Raw genomic sequence first — 22,436 nt, forward strand, 5'->3', positions numbered from 1 at the left:
TGTCCACGACAGTCCTGTCCTGGGTGACGGGTTCTTCTGGCACCGTCACTAACACAGGTTGAAAAGTAACTTTTTTCTTTGGACGTTGAAGGAAGGATCACAACTCTCGAGCATGCTGGGCCACTTCTTGGGTCCAAGCCTCAAAATCCCATTTTTTCCAGTCACGGACATCTGTCCAATGGGGGTGTAAGTCACAAGCTACACACACATCGTCATACACGTCTTGGGTAGCTAAAGTTGACGAATCTTTTTTTCTCGTAGAGGTCGAGAAGTATCCAGATGAAAACGTAAGGTTTTGAGCAAAAGAAGTCTCTCGTGAACATTTAAAGGCACCACTTTCATGTTGAATGGGGTGGTAAGTATTGTTCGTTAAGAGTCCATAAAGAATCGGCTGGTAAACGAAATCCCAGAAAACAAGTCACTAAGACACACTCTATGCGTCGTCCCAAATTGAATGGATACAGTTCTTGTAATAATTGATGGTAATGATCCACGGTTTGAATATGGTCATTGAGTTCCTTCCACGGAATCTGTTCAATTACATGTGACATAAGTCGTGGCATGGCAGCCTGTTTTTATATTCTTTTTTTTCGGATGCAATACACGTACTTTCTAGCCAGAGATCTTCGTTCTCCAGTAGGGGATCTAAATCTTGCATACTGTAACCGAAACCTCAGAGTTCGTTTAGATGTTTCCTCTTCCGCTAAGTAGATTCCTCGTAAAATATGTTGGTAATCCTTTAACTCGTCTTCCTCAATGCGTTTCACTAGGTGAATCTCGAAGTAACCAAAATTATCAACACGTCGATCATCGGGGGCCTGGAAGTACTGAACAAGGTCTGGCCACTGAAACAATTTCTGACGAATCAGTTCTTTTATACCATTCAGGTACCAGTGGTTAAACATCTGTTGACGTAATGGATGCAACTGTTCTTTACGTTTGACTTGTATTTTGACCAGCTCTCTGTAAATGCGTTCTCTCAACTCCACAGGCAAAGCACGAATGTTCTCTTGTAAAGTATCCATAAACAGGTCATACTAAATCCTCTTTTGTCTGACAGAAGAAATGTACCGCTTGCACAGACATGGTTTTACTTCAGTGCCAAATTTAAATCGTTTAGTCACTAATTTACACTTTAAAATTCTTTCAGAAGTTTCCTCTTTCACTAAGTTGACATTGTGTAAAAGATGTCGGTAATTGGTTAACTCTTCCTCTGGAATTCGATGCAGTAAGTTTACATTGTAGTAGATAGAATCATCAATAGCATACCAATCCTTTTTAAAAGCAGGGGGTTGTTGATGAACGTCTGTCCAATGGAACACTTTCAACTCAATCAGTCCTTTTGTAGCATTCGGGTACCAGTGATTAAACATCTGGTGACGTAACGGATGCAATTGTTCTTTACGTTTCACTTGTATTTTGACCAGCTCTCGGTAAATCCTTTCTCTCAACTCCACAGGCAAAGTGCGAATGTTCTCGTGTAAAGTATCCATAAACAGATTATGGTAAGTTACTTCAATGTCTCGATCCCACTAAGGGTAAGTAATGACAATTCGGCGACCATCGAGCATGTTCTACGTAGGCTGAATCTTGTGGTTCCCAGTGGTGAAGTGACACACCGCAACTGAAGCACTTGACTTTATCTCCTTCACCCAAGTAGAACAATCCGGCTCTGGCTAATTCTTCGGGGGTCGGTCCTCCCAGATACTTAGGCCATTTTCCTTTGAACGATTGAAGACGATTTTCAAAGTCGCAGTATTCCGACAAACGCACAGGAAACGAATATTCGTCTTTCACAGGTTCGTTTCGATGAGGGTTGGGTGACATGGACAGGAGTTTGCTCAGAGCTGGATGACACCCGTAGGGGGGTAGACGTGAAGGTGAACATCCACCTTTAAAACGAAACCCAGTAAAATGTCCAAGAGGACGAGGGCATCGCTTTCGCATCCCTCAGGTTTGGCACGCACAGCATCATTTTCCATGATAGGGGTAGTGAGAACAAAGTTCCCATGATGCTTTACGGCATCGCTAAGGTCACAGCGTACAGCATCGTTCCCATCGCAAGGCTCACAATCGCATTCCACTTCCGAAGCCCCACACTTGAATTGTGCCTTTCTAAACTTGTTGTGTGTTTCTCTGAAAGTATTCATCTTGTTCGCTCGGTCTTGGTAGGTATTCACAATGAACTATCGATCTTGACCATAGTCCCTTTTTATACTAGTCGCAATGCAGTCTCAAGCTTGTACATTGTTCCTTTTTTATGTTTTTTATGTTGAGTTTTGGAAGGTATCGTCTCTAAGGTGCCGTCACCATTGTACCGTAGTGTCATGGGTGGAAAGGCCATAGAAAGGTAAGGACAGTGCGGAGACCATCGAGTATGTTCCAGAATAGCTGAATCTTTGTAGATACATAGATCCATTCATAACTTCAGTCCGCAAGCGAAACACTGTACTTCGTATCCCAATCCTGACTCAGGTCCCAAGTAGAAAAATCCTGTTCTAGCTAAAATATGCGAAGAAGGTAATCCTTTCCTATCCGTAGGCCATGCTTGAAACGTGTCCAATCGACGGGTATAATCACAATAGTCAGGCAAGAAAACCGGAAAAGGGTAGGCTTTGAACTTGGAGTTCTCATCGGGTTTCTCACTCGATTCTTGCTGTGGCGAAGTCATCCTTCTGGTGGGTGGCTATCCACTTACAACCAATGTTTTATACCAACATGTCCATACAGCAGAGTAAAGTGGTTGGGCAGTCGCACTCGCTTCTGGTACACGATTTGATAGACTTTATCCAAGGGTCGACTGATGATGTGGTGAGTGGGTAAACGTACAATCTTGTTCGGTTGATAGGTGGTCACTTTAAAGTGTTCATCCTCTCCAGATTGCAAGGCTTTTTTCAATACCCCAAAGTTGACCACACGACTGGTACGATAATTCAGAGTCAATCCTTTCACTTTACACTTCGTGTGCACTTCTCCTTGTTTGTCACGGTATTCGTAACCGTAATTTTTTGGACCGCCATTGACGAAACTTAGAATCTTGTCGTCGGGATGCTCGTCTGTCCAGGCTCCTAAACGGTCTCCTTCGATGTTAGGGTGCTGTTGACTCGGGTGATGGATGTAAATGCAACTGTCCGTGTCAAAGTACAGGACGCGTTCCCCTAACAGTTCTAAAGCTTCGTACAATTTTAAGCGAGCATGGGCTGTCACGTAAGCCGCAATGATGACATTTCCGAAAGGGTCGTCTTGTACAAAGTCCAGATCTTCTTCTTAACTGACCAAGATCAAATCCTCACGAACGAAGTCCACGTGTTTCATGTATTTGGTTTTGTCGTGAATCATCCGGAAGTAGCGGGAAGGTTCTGTCAAATATTCCGTCTTGGGTAAACACGGTCGTTGTGCCATTTTACCCCACAAGCAATTTAACATCACTTTGGCAAACGATCGCCTGCCTTCGTTTTTCTCGATGTGGTCTAAAGTGATGCCTTCTTGTTCATAGTATTTCTCTTTGAATGTATTTTGATCTTCGGGAGTGTGACACCAGGAAGGATAGCCGCTGGCTTCTTGCTTCAGTTTCAAAAAGGCATCCACGTAGTCGGCGAAAATGCCTTTCTGACTGGGGTCACCCTTGTGGTATTCTTGTGTCTTGGGAAAGTGGCAAATTTCGTACACTTCTAACTGTTGGTATCCCATGTCCAGAGCTTTGAACAATGCCACGCTGACCCAGGTTCCCGTCAAAGCCCGTTCTTCCTGGGTGTGCTGACAAGGCTGATCTTGGTTGCACGTTTCGGCACAAGTACGGCACAAAGGAAACATCAGTTTGCCTTGGCAATGGTGAGGTAACACGGGATGGTACAAGTCCGTGGGAGGCAAAACTTTGCACTTGATCAAGCCTTCGTATTGTCGAATGTTTTTCAGGTCGATGTGTTCCGTGAACAATTGTGGGTGTCCTGCAGGAAAGCGACAATATTTGCACACGTAGGGATACAGCGGACACACGTCCAAGTATTTGATTTCTTCTCCTTTCTCTTCGTCGGCTTGGTACAGCAAACAGGTGGCATTGGTCCTTCCTCCGTACAAACTATCCCTCGGGTTCTGCGTGTCCATGAACTGGTAACTTTCCACGAGGCGTTTAAATTCGGGATCGGTTTTCAAACGGTGATCGTATTCGTGTTCCCACATTTCCACCACTTGGTATCCTTCCTGTTCTAACTTTAGGCGTCGCTGACAAGTGGCCTGATACAAGTCTTCCATGGTTCGTTGTAAAAACTGATTTTTAGTGTCGCGGTCAGGGTAACAGACGGGACATCCGTGAAATAAGCAACCGTTAAACTCGTACACGATCTTGGGGTTTTCTAAGTCCCAACCATCAACCGAATGCGTTCAGATGGTCTTTTCACCTCCTCCGTTGCGGGCATGCTGAATCCATTTGTCTTCCTTGTCGCACAAGTAATGTAACCACCGTAGGGCTTTGGCCGAATATTGACGTTTGACATAGTTGGTCGTTTGAGGACTGATGACAGCCACGGTGTTTTCAGGCATGAATCTTTGCCGATACACTAAGGAACACGCTTTGGCAATGGTGCAAGCTTCTTTCAAAGGATCGACCCTTCCGTGTTCCATGAACAGTTCTCGAAATTTTCCACAGCATCGCCGTAAAATGTCCACGTCGGAACGACAATACTTTAACATTTCTTCCTGAAAGTCGAAAGGGTCGGAGGCGTGAGCCTGGTACCAAGCGTAGAAAGCTTCTCGTTGTTCGGTACGTATGTTGTCAGGGTCGTAATAGTGAGCCTCAGGTAAATGGGGTAGAACGGCGTGTTGATTGGCTTCCGTATTGAAAAAGTGTGGAAAGTACCCTTTAGCCATTTCTGTCATTCCAAACGTTTTAGGCATTCGACTCAAAGGCATGGCCAAGTAACTCATCGAATCTTTAAACTGTACTTGTCCCACTTGCATGAAAATGATTTTGGCTCCGTTCAAAGTGACTTTAGGACGTTCGTTGCCTTGTTCCGTATAGTATCTCAAAAGAAACTGTCCATCGTATCCGAAGAAATTGTGAGCCATCACTGTGGCATGACGATGACAATCTCCGTAACGTTCGATGTCCTCTTGGCTCCACGTCTTGTCGATGGGGTCTAAGACCCATCGGGCGAAATCGGCTAGCGTGTTCGGCCCTCGAAAGATTTTTTCACGTCCTCCAGGAATCTTGCTGCAGTGAGGGCAATGAATGAAGATAGGTTCTTGAATGCACTTCTTGCACGCTCGATGAGCCACGCAGAAATTAGGAATGTGAATACCGGTCTCTTGGATGCATTCGAAATCGAAAAAGATGAAATTGCCTTTCTTCTTCTTCTTCTTGTGACCATCCTCTTTCTCTGGTGGGGGTTGGTATTTTTGCATGTAGCACTGGTATTCCAAGTCCACGATGTGATGACAAATGTGACATTTTTTCTTTCCTCGACATACGTGTGCCTTGACAGTATTGGTACATATGCCTTGTCCACAGGTAGGGCACAATCTCAGGAGTTGACAAGCACATTTCTGCTGTGAACCTTGCGTCTTTAGATGTTGTTGGTAACAGGCAGGGCTGACAAACGTGCGCAGACAAGCAGAACAATGTACTCTTTCTTGTCCTTCGCTCAGACAGGGTGGAGAGGCCAAACATCCTGAGCATTTCAATCCGCACTGTTTGTGTTGCTCTCGATTATTATAACCATGGTCACATTTCTCACAGTAATAACCGTGTCCCAGGAATGCAGTGATACTGGTAATGGTATCGAAATGTTCATCGTGATAATAGACATGAATTTATTTTCCGTCCTTAAAGTCTTGGCCTCGAAACAACAGAGGCCCACGCACTTCTTGAGGGTGCACTTTCAAGGTGTAGCGTGGAGCTAGGACATCTTGCAATTTTTACATTTCAGGAATGCCGCAGGGTGTGTCTTTGGATAGGTCAGCTTGTTGCAACAGGAGTTCTGCTTCGTTTCGTTGTTTGGCTTGGTCCGATTGTTGAATAGTTTTCCAGGCTCTTTTCCATTCTGTCGTGTCGTTCTTGTTGGCATAGGTTCGTCCCACCAAGATGGCTCGGGCTAAACACATCTGGTCTTGAGAATTGTGAATTTGGACGAGACTCTTTTTGGTGCTGCGAAGGTCGTTCACCAGTAACACCTTATTGCGTTGTCCGGTCCTTTGAGGAGGAGAGACGTGGGTCATGTCCAGTGTGGCTTTTCCATCGGTGATGTCAAACTGGTCATTAGATTGTTGCACGTGTTGAATCTTGTCCATGACTTTGTAAGCAGTTAGTTCTGCGGGTCTGCTAAACTCGATCCAAACAGGGGATTTCAAACCGTCGTGTTGTATGGAAAGTCTCAAGCGATCGTCTTCTTTGGGTTGACATTGTCGCTTGAGTGCTGTGAGCAAAGAATCCCACACCAAAGTGATGAACCCTTCTGCTTTCTCTAACGGTACTTCTTTAAACTTCACTGTGTATTTGTAAGCCATGGTTCTAAATTTTCTAGAGGAGCGCTTTTCCGTCTCAAGAATGGAATAGTACTTTTCAGGGTTGACTAAGGGTGGTGAACTTTGTTTAGAGGGTTCGGATTCTGGTTCACTCATGTCCTCTTCAAAATCACTGGCATGAATTTGTGCCAAGACTTCAGCCCTGGTACGAGGCGATAGATCACGTTTCTGCCTCTTACTTTCTTCTTCTTTCCTCTCGAATGAATAGGATCGTTTCATCTTGAGTGAAAAACGTCAAATGACTCAAGTTTAAACACCATGGGCTAATTTATAGTCATGGCAGACCAGCGTATATAAAAGGGTGTGTGTCTTGTCCTTTCACTATTCATTTCACTCTCTAACCGAGCACAACGATGGAAGAGACTAGCCAAATCGAACGTTTCATCAGAGCTTTGCGAGGGGTCATTATAAAATTTTCTTCAGACCAGCCGACGGACTACTCTCCTTCCTTTCGAGATAAAAGTGAAGATACTTGCTATATCTGTCAGAAGAAAGGGCATTGGTCTTCAGAGTGTCCAGACCGTCAAAAAAGAAAAAAAGGGGCTAGAAAAGACAAAAGTCAAGATACCTGTTATTATTGTCAAGAAAAAGGACATTGGTCTCCAGATTGCCCAAAAAAGAAACAAGAGGAGTCAGAAGAAAAGAGGGATTCTTCAGAAGAAGAGAGGGATTCTTCAGAGGAAGAAAGCAGCCAGGTAAAGAAAAAGAAACAGGAGAAGAAAAGAAGAAGGGAAGAAAGTGAAGAGGAAGAGGAGGAAAAGAATGTGACGGTGAAGAAATTTAAAAAACAGAGAGGCTAAACAATGAGACAGAAGGAGTGTAAGAACTTTTTAAAGAGCTATGTTGTGAATTGTGAATTGGATTGTAACTATTGATAAAAGAATACATTAATTATATAAGGTAAGTGTCTTTGGGTTTTGATTTTAAAATAAGAACCTACACTCACACACTCATACACAGACACGTACTATAAGGTAAAATGGTTCTTTTTCTTTTTTTTGAGTTATCGGCAATTGAAAGTCGATCTCTTTTCGAGAGACGTGGTTGGCCCTGAAAAGGGCCTTTTTGGTGTAGGGGTGAGTTTAAGCAATCAACTTTAACTGCCTTAAGCCTTTGCCACGGCCAAGGCCTACTTCTGGACTGCGTACTGTTGATGATGATGATTTGGTTGAAATCACTAAGGGTGGTACGGTAGGCTTAGTCACAGGGTTGACGTGTTTAGCTCGGGAAGGTCGTATTCTCTTCGGTTGTAATAAAGAAGTCTGATACATTTGTTTCAGACTTCTTAACTCCGCTAAAATGTCCAACAGTACCGTGACCGTTTGATTTTCACCCTCTTTTTTCTTTGCTGCTACTTCTTCTTGTTGTTGTTTTTTTCTTACCTCTTCTTCTTGCTGCTGTTGCTGTAGGAGAAAAGCTTGTTCCGCTTCCTTTTGTCGTTGTATAAATTTCTCCAATTCTTGTTTCTGTCTCTGTCTAAAATTGTCCAATTGCGGTAATGAAGGTGACGAAGGTTCCGGAACAAATTCTTGCGAGGTAAGAAAATCCACAAAATCCCAATTTACCTCTTCTGAAAGTAAGTCCGGGTTCCCTTGGGCGGTCTCCACTGCTGGTGCACCCCAGTGGATCGTTTTCTGAGTTTCCGTCATGTTGAATCACTGTCGCATAGATTGACTGCACACAGGCGCTAGCGAATCTAGCGCTAGCGAATCTATATAGACCAACTGACGTCACAGACTGCTCTCTTCGGATTGGATGCGGGCTGACTGAATTTTGTAACGCGTGTTTGGATTGGTCAACAAACTCAATCCGTTTCAATCCTACTTCTACCTATAAATAAGTGCAGTTCACTGCACTGATTCACCTGTTCTCGGTGCCTCAAGATGTGGACCGATGTGCAATCTTCTACGCTTGTGTCTTCAATGATGTTCCGGACGGACCCATGTATGTCCGATCCAAGTGGACAGTTGTCCACAGGACAGACACCAGTCTGTGGATACGTAGGATCTACGTAGAAAGATAAGGATGCCTCAAAAGAGTCCTGATTTACGGTCCTACAGTGAGACGCAGCCTTAGGACAAGAAGAAGACCAATGCGGTGCCCTTTATGTTAATGGATACATTAACATAAACCCAAAGGCCCTTTTCAGGGCCACTCATAGGTCTCGAAAAGAGATTGACTTTCAATTGCCTACCCTTTTTTATTTTTATTTTTTTATTTTTAATAAAGAATCCCATGTTAAATTTCCCTTGACGCTATACAGTCCCACCCTGTTTAAATTCCCTTGACGCTATACAGTCCCACGAGTTCTTCCCATGTTAATTTCCCTTGACGCTAAACAGTCCCACGAGTTTTCTCCATGTTAAACTTACATAGACGCTAAACAGTCCCAGGGGTGTTTTTATTGGTAAGTCCCATTGACGCTGAATCGTCCCTGTATACTACTAGTATAATCATAACAGACATGCATGGCAGAGACTTAATCCGTCAAAGAGTTATTAGTCTTTAGCCTTAAGTATAATCATAACACACATGCACATAATAAGTGCACAGATTCAAACATTCTACAACGCACTAAAATTCAGCCAAATGGTTTACTGTATCGTTTACAAAATATGGTGTGATTTATGCAAATAACTTTGCCAGTGCCAAGGTATCTTAGGACATACGATATATATATCTAAAGTTTCGAGAGTGTCTGCACGTTCTAGTACCGTATATGAACGGCAACCGAAACATCATTTTTGGTGATGTGGAGGTGGCCGTGGTAGTATGGGCGCTGGAACGTGCAGGCAGGCGATAGTTGTCTTATCTCGCATTCAGAGGTCCTAGGTTCGATACCAAGCAGAAACCCAGTATGGAGCGAATTATTGATATGCTTGTTTAGCGGTAAGGTTGGAATAGTTCTAGTACTATTAGTAGTAATTAATTTCCTTACATTCGTCAACCATAGGGATTTTAATATACATCATCGTAATAAAATATATATATTTATAAGTATATAGTCTTTCGAGTAATTATCCTTAGGCCAGTGCTTGGAGTAATGCTACATTACTCCCTTATATAGATATAACATAACACACATGCATGGCAGAGACTTAATCCGTCAAAGAGTTATTAGTCTTTAGCCTTAAGTATAATCATAACACACATGCACATAATAAGTGCACAGATTCAAACATTCTACAACGCACTAAAATTCAGCCAAATGGTTTACTGTATCGTTTACAAAATATGATGTGATTTATGCAAATATTTTGCAACTTTTAATATATGATGTGACTTTAAAAGTTTGCTGGCATATTCACGTCAATGAATTAAAGCATAAAAGGATTCCAGTCTGATCAAAATAAATTGCGATTTTACTCATGTTTTATACACAAAGAGGTGACATAAATACCACATAGGATTCCCTAAATCAAAGTCAGACATCACGTGACTTGCACGAATATATATTGCAGATAATAACATACATCACGTGACTTGCACGAACATATATTGCAGACAATAAACTATTTGGTCTACATATATTTATCTGATATATAATAAATCGTGTGTTTAATTCTCATTTTCAGTAAGGAAACTCGCCATCTGAGCATATTGCATTGCTACGCTAAGATCCCATCAAATTTCTTGACAAAAGAGGATAGTGTGCACCAATAACATGACCTAATTGATGTACTTGATAGTTTGGCACGCATGTAATGAATTAGTCGGCAACAGATGCGAATTCACATAAGCTCACCAAGTAACTGCACAAGCTAGATCACTCGGATAGGAATCATGCCTTTCATCTAAAACAAATTTCAATAGGGAGTTTATGCAATTGTTTAGTGCATCTGTACTGTAAAGTGTACTTGGAGCCAGATACGTACTTTTGCCAGACGTTTATCATATGAACATCACTTTTAAAGAATGGTGGCCGTTTTCCTTTGGAGGTCTTTGGAGGCGGTGAAACTTGCTGCACGAAAGAAAATGTGTTTACGAAGGCGCATAAAATATTACCGCAAAAGTACAAACTACCTAGAACAATTTAACGATGACTACATTAATATTTGATATATACATATATCGTATAAAGTTGCTAATTAAGAATTTCACAAAATGTAGCACAAAAACTTGGCACATCTACATTAAAAGAAATTCAGTTTAGGAAAAGCAATACGATTTTTCATAACGTACCACTCTTCACTTTGTACTCGTTAGGTTCGTTCGTGCATCAGAAACGTTTCCCTGAGGATAGAGTTTGTCTTTCTAGAAGTGTAAAGTCTCTCCAATAAAAAAAAACCGCAAATACACCAGTTCACAAACAACTAACATATTCACACACTATGTATGTATGTATGTATGTATGTATGTATGTATGTATGTATGTATGTATGTATGTGTGTCAGTGTGTGTGTGTGTGTGTGTGTGTGTGTGTACGTACGGTCGCATGCATGCATGTATGTATGTGTGTATGTATTCATGTTGTTAAAATCTAGGGGATTAAATTACGTAACAAAGAAAGAGCGACAACCAGCAAGTTTTGTAAAATTCAAAATACAAATTTATATCTCTTAAATACAAAAAGAATTAAAAATAACTTACATTATGGTATGAATTCCTATTTTCGAAAATAGTTCTATCAATTCCAATAGATCCAATATAATCCGAATACGTTCCAAAATTATTCCTGGCGATAATTCTAATATGCTTGTGTGTTAAAAACACAGAAGCCACTGTCGTAATCCAAACGTCTTTAAGTGAATTCACGGTAAAACAAAACACACTCCAAATGATCTTGAAATGAATTCAGGGTAATATCGAAAATAATATTCTTCTTTGAATATTATCGTAAATATTCAACTGTCTTCTGAATCAGCTCACAATAATCAATTTAGCTATAAATATTCGAATATCATGGAATTCCAATGACTAAAGAAATACATAATGAGTAAATAAATACATAAATGAACTCTTTTATTTACATAAATGAACACCGTATCTCTTACAAGAATGATATCAGCTCTAATGATGACAATTTCGTTTTCTTCTTCGCCAACACAGAAACTCACATTAAACTAAAAACGCTATGCGTTTCTTGAATATGATTCAAGGCTTTCAGAGGGAGAAACAACTTACATCCGCAAAACAAAAAAACACACACAAAAGTCAAGAGAAATCACTAATCTCTACATGTTTGAATGACGGGGAATCAATATACCAGTGTTGAAAGATAGACTCCGTAAAGTACTCCGTGAAGTGCAAATGTTTCTGAGTTGTTTTGGCATGATCATGGATCATTTTTAGTGTGTCTATCACATACATGTCATATATTTAGCTGCGTTAACGCTTTAGGCAATTATTCTAATTAACATCGGTTTAAAAAAAGCATTTTTTTCGAAAACAAAATGAGCAAATTCATCTTCACCAGCAATAACATGGGTTTTGCTTTTAATGTTGTTCTGTATCGTTAAGTTACCGATCAGAGAATAATGCCAATAGTATTTATTACCAAATTTCAAGGTTCTCTGAAAGGATTTGATTCCATAATGTAACGATATATGTTAGAGGAATTAAGTTGATATATTTTACCTTTTACATACCACTTGATGAACTGTTTCTTTTTATATCTCTTGTATATAAGGAATCTCTTGCATCGCCAGTATATCATAACATTGTTCCTTTTACAGTACCTATGACCAGATGATGTGCCTCATTGGTTTCTGAACTTTAAATGCCTTAAAGCAGGTAATGAATAAATACGTGCTTTTTTTATTCTCAATTATTAATGTGTGAAATTTCATTTTTTTAAATGCATTTTCATGCCTTATATTGAATTCCGACCACATGACACACACTATCAATTCCAGTCATAAATCAAGAAAAAATGATAATGTTGTGGACTTAATTTTCCCTTCTAATACAGACTGTCTGTTTATTACAGGCTGTCCCTCTTAATACAGACTGTCCCTTTTGATACAGACTGTCCCTCTTAATACAGACTGTCCCTTTTAATACAGACTGTCCCTTTTAATACAGACTGTCCCTCTTAATACAGACTGTCCCTTTTAATACAGACTGTCCCTTTTGATACAGACTGTCCCTTTTAATACAGACTGTCCCTTTTAATACAGACTGTCCCTTTTAATACAGACTGTCCCTCTTAATACAGACTGTCCCTTTTGATACAGACTGTCCCTTTTAATACAGACTGTCCCTCTTAATACAGACTGTCCTTTTAATACAGACTGTCCCTTTTAATACAGACTGTCCCTTTTAATACAGACTGTCCCTCTTAATACAGACTGTCCCTTTTGATACAGACTGTCCCTTTTAATACAGACTGTCCCTCTTAATACAGACTGTCCTTTTAATACAGACTGTCCCTTTTAATACAGACTGTCCCTTTTAATACAGACTGTCCCTCTTAATACAGACTGTCCCTTTTAATACAGACTGTCCCTTTTGATACAGACTGTCCCTCTTAATACAGACTGTCCCTTTTAATACAGACTGTCCCTTTTAATACAGACTGTCCCTTTTGATACAGACTGTCCCTCTTAATACAGACTGTCCCTTTTAATACAGACTGTCCCTTTTGATACAGACTGTCCCTTTTAATACAGACTGTCCCTTTTAATACAGACTGTCCCTTTTGATACAGACTGTCCCTCTTAATACAGACTGTCCCTTTTGATACAGACTGTTCCTTTTAATACAGACTGTCCCTCTTAATACAGACTGTCCCTTTTAATACAGACTGTCCCTTTTAATACAGACTGTCCCTTTTGATACAGACTGTCCCTCTTAATACAGACTGTCCCTTTTAATACAGACTGTCCCTTTTGATACAGACTGTTCCTTTTAATACAGACTGTCCCTCTTAATACAGACTGTCCCTTTTAATACAGACTGTCCCTTTTAATACAGACTGTCCCTTTTGATACAGACTGTCCCTCTTAATACAGACTGTCCCTTTTAATACAGACTGTCCCTTTTGATACAGACTGTCCCTCTTAATACAGACTGTCCCTTTTGATACAGACTGTCCCTTTTAATACAGGCTGTCCCTTTTAATACAGACTGTCCCTTTTAATACAGACTGTCCCTTTTGGTACAGACTGTCTCTCTTAATGCAGACTGTCCCTTTAAATACAGACTGTCCCTCTTAATACAGACTGTCCCTTTTGATACAGACTGTCCCTTTTGATGCAGACTGTCCCTTTTAATACAAACTGTATCTCTTAATACAGACTGTCCCTTTTGATACAGACTGTCCCTCTTAATACAGACTGTCCCTTTTGATGTAGACTGTCCCTTTTAATACAAACTGTCCCTCTTAATACAGACTGTCCCTTTTGATACAGACTGTCCCTCTTAATATAGACTGTCCCTTTTAATGCAGACAGTCCCTTTTGATACAGACAGTCCCTTTTGATACAGACAGTCCCTTTTGATACAGACTGTCCCTCTTAAATTCTGACTCTCCGTCTTCATACAAAGTGTCCCTTTATCACTTATAACCGTTATTACACCGTAAACATCTCCTTTTCATATAAGTATTTTCTCAACATTCATGCATACGACAAGGGTGAAATCAAAAGTCGAATAAACTTGTAAATGAACATAAAAAGTTTCTTTGGAGGCAAATCACTTACTAATGACGACGGAAATTGCAAATGGAAACTGTATATATAATAAGTTAAGATGTTTTCCCTCCCCCATTCTGATTGCAGGTATACATTTCAGTGAGAGAAAAAAAAAAAACAGCACAGGGATCACACTTTGAAAAGCACAACAACAAATTAGCAACTTTATTTTTGTCATAACGTTTTATCTGATATTCACGTTGTTTGCCTTAACATTCTAAGGATTAGGAAGGGGAGAGGAATAGGGGGAGAAAGAATCATTGTCATAAATTACTAATCCCAGCCGGGCATATACTAACATTTGGGACTTCGGTTACATATGCCAATTTGAATCATTTGAGACTAACAACTCGAGAGTTATTTGACATTTGTGTCAAATTACCCCTACCCTGTAGTCCAGCTCGCGGGGAAGATATCACAATTACAAAAGATTTGTCTGTAAATTGATTTATTATCTACCTGTACTAACTACTCAATATGTGTTGAGCTTCGGCTACAGACATTTCGAAATCAGGTCCCCATATATTGTTTGTAAATAAAGACTTCAAGAAACCTGGTACCAATACATTATTTGTAAATTTACCCATTGTACGCGAATGACAGTATCGGTAAGCTTCTTCTATCGTGTGTCTAACCCAGTTTATACACCTTTTAGTTGTACAACTTTGTGGGTTGAACGCCATTTTTCAGCACATGCTAGACTATACATGGCGGCCAGTATAACTGGCGCAGAATGAACCCGGAAAACCCTGTTAGAACCACCGACCCAGTGGAAGTTAATGGCAAGTTTTCTCACATACTCTCAATGGATGAGCCCGAGACTCGAACCTACGCGAGCATACGTGATACGGCAGATAGGGAAAATGGTGAGCGCTTTAGACCACTCGGTTCCCCACTCCATTGGATATTTCCTGACACCTATGGCATGTGAATAATTCACCCCAAAAACATTTATACTGGTATCAGTGGCCTTCCAGTTTAACTGATGTTTTAATCTACCCTTTTATTAAAGTCTTTCTCTCTCTTTTCTGTGATTGCATTAAACTCTGATAAAGTTCAAGATACATTTTCAGCTTACACCGATCTTAATTTCAGTTCCCCAAAAATCAATATTTTCTGAGGATAAATTTTGTTTAATTTAGTGTTTTAAGTAATGTGTGTGTGTGTGTGTGTGATTAGGATTTTTTTTAACCCAGCTTTAACAATTTTTCAGTCACATCGCTACGATGTCTGCAGTGTGATAGTTTATAGTGATGTCTAGCACTAGGGCATCATGCAGCAGACATGTAGCATGATGTCCCATCCATCAGGCCGACCAGTCCTAACACTAACCTCTTAATGCTGAGCGCCTAGCGAGGCAGCTGTTAGTACCATTTTTGTAAGTCTTTGGTATGACTCAGCCAAGCTTCGAACCCACAGCCTCCGCTTCCTAGGCGGACGCTCTAACCACTAGACCACCGGAGCGGTCGTTTTAAGTAATAAACATTTCTCTTAGAACTGATACTTCTGTACATTTTAATGTAAATTATTTTCAAACTTTTCATTATATTTTAAAACATTTCATTATATTTTTAACATTTTATTATATTTTTAACATTTCATTATATTTTAAATATTTCATTATATTTTAAAACATTTCATTATATTTTCAACATTTCATTATATTTTTAACATTTTATTATATTTTTAACATTTCATTATGTTTTAAATATTTCATTATATTTTAAAACTTTTCATTATATTTTTAACATTTCATTATATTTTTAACATTTTATTATATTTTTAACATTTCATTATATTTTAAATATTTCATTATATTTTAAAACATTTCATTATATTTTTAACATTTTATTATATTTTTAACATTTCATTATATTTTAAATATTTCATTATATTTTAAAACATTTCATTATATTTTTAACATTTCATTATATTTTAAAACATTTCATTATAGTTATGTATCTAAGTCAGCTATTTAATATTATCACGAAAGTAGGATAGAGCGGTGAGAAATTTTAGAAGGCATAAGTTCTTTCCGGCGTCTCATTGGGAAGTAATTATGATATCCTTTAGGAAGTGTTGAATTTCAACAATTGCAGACTCATTCAACCATATTATACAGCATTTGGTATAGAGACCTAACAATCTAGTTTTACTACGAGCGTACAGCAATATAGATCAAAGAGATTGTAAGGATATATTATTACATGCAACGATTGTACAACAGATAGTTCAAAGTGGACTTATTTCTGACGCATACGTATATAAACTCAGGGGTAAATTCATTATAATGAGGTTTTCATTTGCAACAATGCTCATTGAAGAAAGTTTAGTATACTTCTTGGGTGAAAGTGATCAGGTACTAGAAGGACAATAAATTGATCTCCTACTAATCGCGTGTTCTTCATGAACTGATCTCCTACTAATCGCGTGTTCTTTATAAACTGATCTCCTACTAATCGCGTGTCCTTTATAAATTGATCTCCTACTAATCGCGTGTCCTTTATAAATTGAGCCCCTACTAATCCCGTGTCCTTTATAAATTGAGCTCCTACTAATCCCGTGTCCTTTATAAATTGATCTCCTACTAATCGCGTGTCCTTTATAAATTGATCTCCTACTAATCGCGTGTCCTTTATAAATTGATCTTCTACTAATCGCGTGGTCTTTATAAATTGATCTCCTACTAATCGCGTGTCCTTCATAGGTAGCGAAGAGCTATGACATAAAATTACACATTTCAACCGTGTGTTAACTCCCAGAAAGGTTATGCAACTATTTATTTTGTTATTTTTATCTTTATTGCTACTTCCAATTGTTGTCACGGTTATATAGAACTGATCAGACATAAATAAATTATTTTAAAAACTCTACTGCCAGAAAAATTTACATCAAAATGATGTTTGAATTATTTAAATAACAACAAAACGTAACCCAAAACATTTGCCTCATAATTGCAGGTAACAAGCTAGAAGATACGAAGAACTCTTCTTCCTTGTCACCAAGCGATCCTTCATCGTTAATCATTAAATATCAGTCGATACACGTTGCTATTCATTTTGTTTTGTTTAGTTAACGTCAATTTTAGCATACTATATTATTGGCTCTATTAAGCCGAGGATATTGAGATAGTGTCTTTCCGAAGCACACGCCGAAGCAGCCGAAACTGATTGGCTAGTGCGAGTATCAAACGGGCGATCCGTTCATACTGGATACATCATTGGGCTACAGAGAAATCGAGTTTAAATGAATTCTTACGAAAGGGTCCAGGGTACAAGAAGTGTAAATCAAAATCTCATATATGTATTGATTTACTTTCGTCTCGACTTTTAGCATTACAACTAAACAGGACTAAATATCAGTAAACAGTAGTCCAGTAGTTGTCTTACAGATGAATTCTATTTTGCCTTTTCTTTGTTATAAAAGATGCGTTTTTTGTCGAAAACCTGCTGTCTTCTTGAAGTTAAACTTTACATGAAAGGAATGGGAGTACTTCCTAAAATATTTAGGTACAATTACCCTTCCATGTATTTATGGAAGATTACGTTTACAAATTACCAACATGAAGGACTCCCATGAATTTTGCTTACCTGCAAGAGCCTGTAAGTTGGTACTAAAACGGCATCTCATGTATCTGAATCCTTGTTTCTTTTGTAAGTTGTTTTTCTCTCCTATTTACCCCATTTTCAAAACTTTGCACTAATAGATGTCTTTTTGGACATTGGTCGTAAGTTATTTAGTGTCTAGTTATCAACTTTTGTTCGAGCTTCTTTCACTTTACCCTGCCGTGTTGTCATGAAAGCGGAAGCTGATATCATCAGTTTTTAATAACAGAAGCAGGACAGGCTTGTTATAACCCCACCCCATTTTCATTATAGATATGCTCAATGAAATAAAACCAGTACTTATAACACTTTTTGTGGTATACGTTTTATTTCTCTGTCTGAACATTTAATATAGTTATAGTACATACAGCTTATATAAGGCTATATATTTGGTGTTGATAACAGGTGCAAACTACTTGCTAAGTGAAAATCTCTTCCAAATAATTGCAGGTATCCGTTTCCATTGGAAATACTAGCTTACCCTGTATCATCTGTTTTTCCCATTTGTATAGATCAAATTTATGTTAGTGCGTACTTTTGATAACAGCATAGAGAACAGACAAAATGATATACAAGAAAAAAAAATCAATTTGTTTTATGCCACCTTATATGTACGTAAACATAAATATATATTTACCTATACAAAAGTCTATCAGCTATAAATCAACATAGCATTCAGCCCCAAAAATGAAAACAAAAGGAGAAAAAAGAAAAAAATACAAAGGGTTTTAAACGAACTATCTCAATAATGTAAGTATGTATTTCTCTTCAACAGAAAATATCCATACATCGATCAAGCAAAGGATCACGTGTGTCAGGGATTGATTAAAATAAATGCAATAAACTGAAAACGAACATTGCGAAACTAGTATCTAGCTAGCCTGAGCGCTTTAGACTCTTTAATGAGTCTTTTTCAAACACAGATACCACACATAGACAAGACAAACAAATAAAACAGAAAAACGGTTATGTTTGCGAAACTTAACACGGCTGTTTCTACAGGAAGTCAACCTTTTAACTCTATTATGTGTCAACTAGTTTATTTCAGCTTGTTGCTGATACTGAAAATTATTTGTATTGACCTAGAACGTGATAAGTCAATACGATTGGTTATTTTATGTAAATTTATGTAAGCGCAGATTATATCCAGGATATTTAATTGTTATAGTAGTAATAGGCTATTAAGCAAATTTAGAGAATTATTTAAAAGAAAATGTGTTGGCTGTAAAGGATAATTTTATTTGTGCACAGTTGTCTTTTCCTAGTTGTCTTGGTTTAAACCACTTGGTTTCAATGTTCTAAGGCGGCGTATCCAGCAAGATTCATTTTTTTTTCTGGCTGAAATGGCATAGGAAATTACCAGAAAGTTCTGCTCTTAGAATATGTTATCAACAAAGAATCTGAACCTTTAATGTCTTATTATTATCCCCGGCCACTAAAGGTACCACCTATGAAGTAAAAGGGTTGAACGCAACTGCTATGCTCATCTTTTGGCACGAGTTTCTTTGTTCGTAGTTACATAATGTAAATCAATTAATCTGTATTAACAAACTAAAGCAGCTGACTACATGACTAATTATCGAGATAATGCAGTTACGTTCAATTAACTGCAGATGCGTTATTTCACACAAATTATACCGATCGGTATACGTTTGGGCCTCTCCGACAATGGCCGGAAAGGCTATTCTGAAAAAAGTACAGCCCACTTCAAACGTCTGTGATTTTCAAGCCCGATCCCTTCCATATGGGCATTATGGGATTGTAGAGAACATGTAATACATATTTATCTCCTAAACTTAAGAGCTCGAAAACGTCCAACGACGATTTGACAACGAAAGTGCTCCAGTGAGTATGGGCAATTTTACGTTTTGCAAAGGCACATGTTAGAATGCTTTTTTGAAGAATGTATTCTTGTAATTACAGTCAAAACATACGTGACATTGATCTTATCAAGTCATCGTAGCGAAGAAAAAGTAAAGAAGCCAGAACGTTTGAACTATTTTCTTAAGCTCTTAACACACATACTTGTCCGCCAAGCTGGTTGGCGTAGGGATACTATCCAAAATTGGATAGTAAATAGCACGATATCCGAGGTGCATCCTTTGCAGCGATGATAGAGTGACAGTGTTGTTGCCACAATTTCATATGCATATTCCATATTGACTAACTAACGTAATGTGCCTATCACACATCACTCATGTCTTTCGTTATAGGGGATATCACACATCACTCATGTCTTTCGTTATAGGGGACTCTATTGAGACCATGTGTTCTTAGTCGAAACATTCTCCAGCATCAATGTAATAGAAAACGTTCTTTTACTGAACTTGCGCAAATAATTCCAAAAAGATTTAACAACGCTTTGGACGTGACTATATTTGCATAGCGAAAATCAGCGTGTGGCTGAATTCTCGTTCCATCTGAGGCGATATCACCCTTGTCCGTGTTACGACTCTACTGTCTATAACTAAGTAACAGAACTTTAGCAAAACCAATTAGTTTAGTAAAATGACTAATACATTTATTTATCTAAGTTTAAAAGTAACAATTTAATCATAATTGAGCGTTCGAAATGAATTTCCACAATGAATGTGCTGTTATACGGATAGTCTTGATTAGGTTGATGTGCCAAAAATCTTAAAGTGTCACGATGCTACAATCCAAATTGTCCTTGAATGAATTCAGAATAATTACAAAGTAGATTTTTAGTCCAAAAAGTCAATGAGCACTTTGTAACTTAAAACTTCTTAAAAATGTCTCAAATTATATCCGAACACAACAGTACATATTTCCAGAGACTGAACAAAGAGGATGAATGAAATATCATGTTAGCATCCAGAGCATTTTAAATTTCGTAAATTAGGGCAGAATTGGGGCTTAAATATGAGTAAACAACTTTTATAAAATGACAAAATACATATTGGTGACAATTACTCTACCCTCAATCACGGATAAAGGTCAAGCACACGAATTACATGAAATACACATGATTGAATAATTACCGAGCCAGAATTTTGTAGAAAGAGAAATAACTATTACATACAAATAATTAAAGCGGCAATAAAAATATAATCTAAAAAGTAGACTAACAATTCTTCAAATATATAAATTGTGCATGAATATCCGAGTGCTACAATTACGATTAATATATAGATACACAAGAGAATGTGACATTTAATTGTCATGAGATTCGTATCAGTGATTCATATATATGATCATATTGTTATTATCATCTGTTATTGTAATGGCATGAGATGCGTAGTGACAGATGCAGTGAACACAGGGGGCCCCGAGTGGCCGAGTGGTCTAAAGCGTTCGCCGTTACGGATCACTGCCATCTCACCTCTGTCTGCGCCGGTTCGAGTCTCAGATTCAGCCAATGTAGATATGTGAGAAAGCATGCCAGTAGCTTCTCGTGGGTCGGTGGTTCTTTCCGGGGTTTTCCCGGGTTCTTCCTCCACCATTAATACTGGCCGCCATATATGGCCTATCGTGTGCTGAAAAATGGCGTTAAACCCCACAACAACAACAAAAAAGTGAACACAGCTCTATTAATATGCAGTTGTGAATTTCATAGATTATAGAGTGGCTTTCTTTCCTCCCTCGGCACCTATTTTCGTGAAGGCGTACTTCTGTTAAATAGCATTAGGAATCATCATTGTCGTAAACAAAACAATTTATTGCAGAAAGTCTGTCAAATAAACATGTTTAACCTGTATACATAATCAATATAATATGCACAAATTTGCATTTAGTTTATGCATTTCCTGACATTTCAATCGGTGTTATTGATATATCATTTTGAAGTTAACTACGTTGTTCGACAAGTAAATTGGTGTTATTGAGATATAATTTTCGGATGAGGAATGGTTCGTCCACCTCGGCAGAAATGCTACTTACAGTCTGATCTCATGGGTTGAAAGCCAAAATGAGCAAAAAAGCAAAGGAAATGATTTTATCAATAAAAACAATCATAACAAAATGTCAATAAATATGTTGTGGGACTATCATGACATATCTCTTCCAAACCATTAAACATAATATATGCACCAGACTTCCAGAAACTAGCGTCCGTCTCGGATGCGGGAGGTGGTGGGTTCGATCCACGGCCGAGTCATACCAAAGACTTACAAAAATGGTACTAACAGCTGCCTTGCTTGGCGCTCAGCATACTGGTCAGCCTGGTGTCATGATAATGTGACTGGGTTGGGACGTCATGCTACATGTCTGCGGCATGATGCCCCAGTGCTAGACATCACTATAAACTGCCACACTGCAGACATCGTAGAGATATGACTGAACAATTGTTAAAGCTACGTTAAAAATCCAAGTCACATCACATCCAGAAACTTAAATTATAGCCAGTAATAAATGTTGCATACTATGCAGGATTTATACAATACTCTAATTGCAATACAATACTACACATTGAACGACAACGTCTGTTGCATACCGCTTGAAAGTAGTATATGGGTATACCTCAGGTTCATATCATGTTTAGATACGGAAGAAGGGGGTTCTTCCGTACGGTAAAAATTGTTAGGGTCACGTAGACTTCTATGCTAAATTGGGGGTTTGTATTATAGGGTCAATATGTATTTTGCATTGGGAATGTATATGATCAAATCAAAATGTATTGGGATTGCATAGGGTCAAATGAAAATGTATATGGACTGTA

Source organism: Sinohyriopsis cumingii, chromosome 6 (genome assembly GCF_028554795.1).
Source record: "Sinohyriopsis cumingii isolate HCF-2022 chromosome 6, ASM2855479v2, whole genome shotgun sequence".
NCBI lineage: Eukaryota > Metazoa > Mollusca > Bivalvia > Unionida > Unionidae > Sinohyriopsis > Sinohyriopsis cumingii.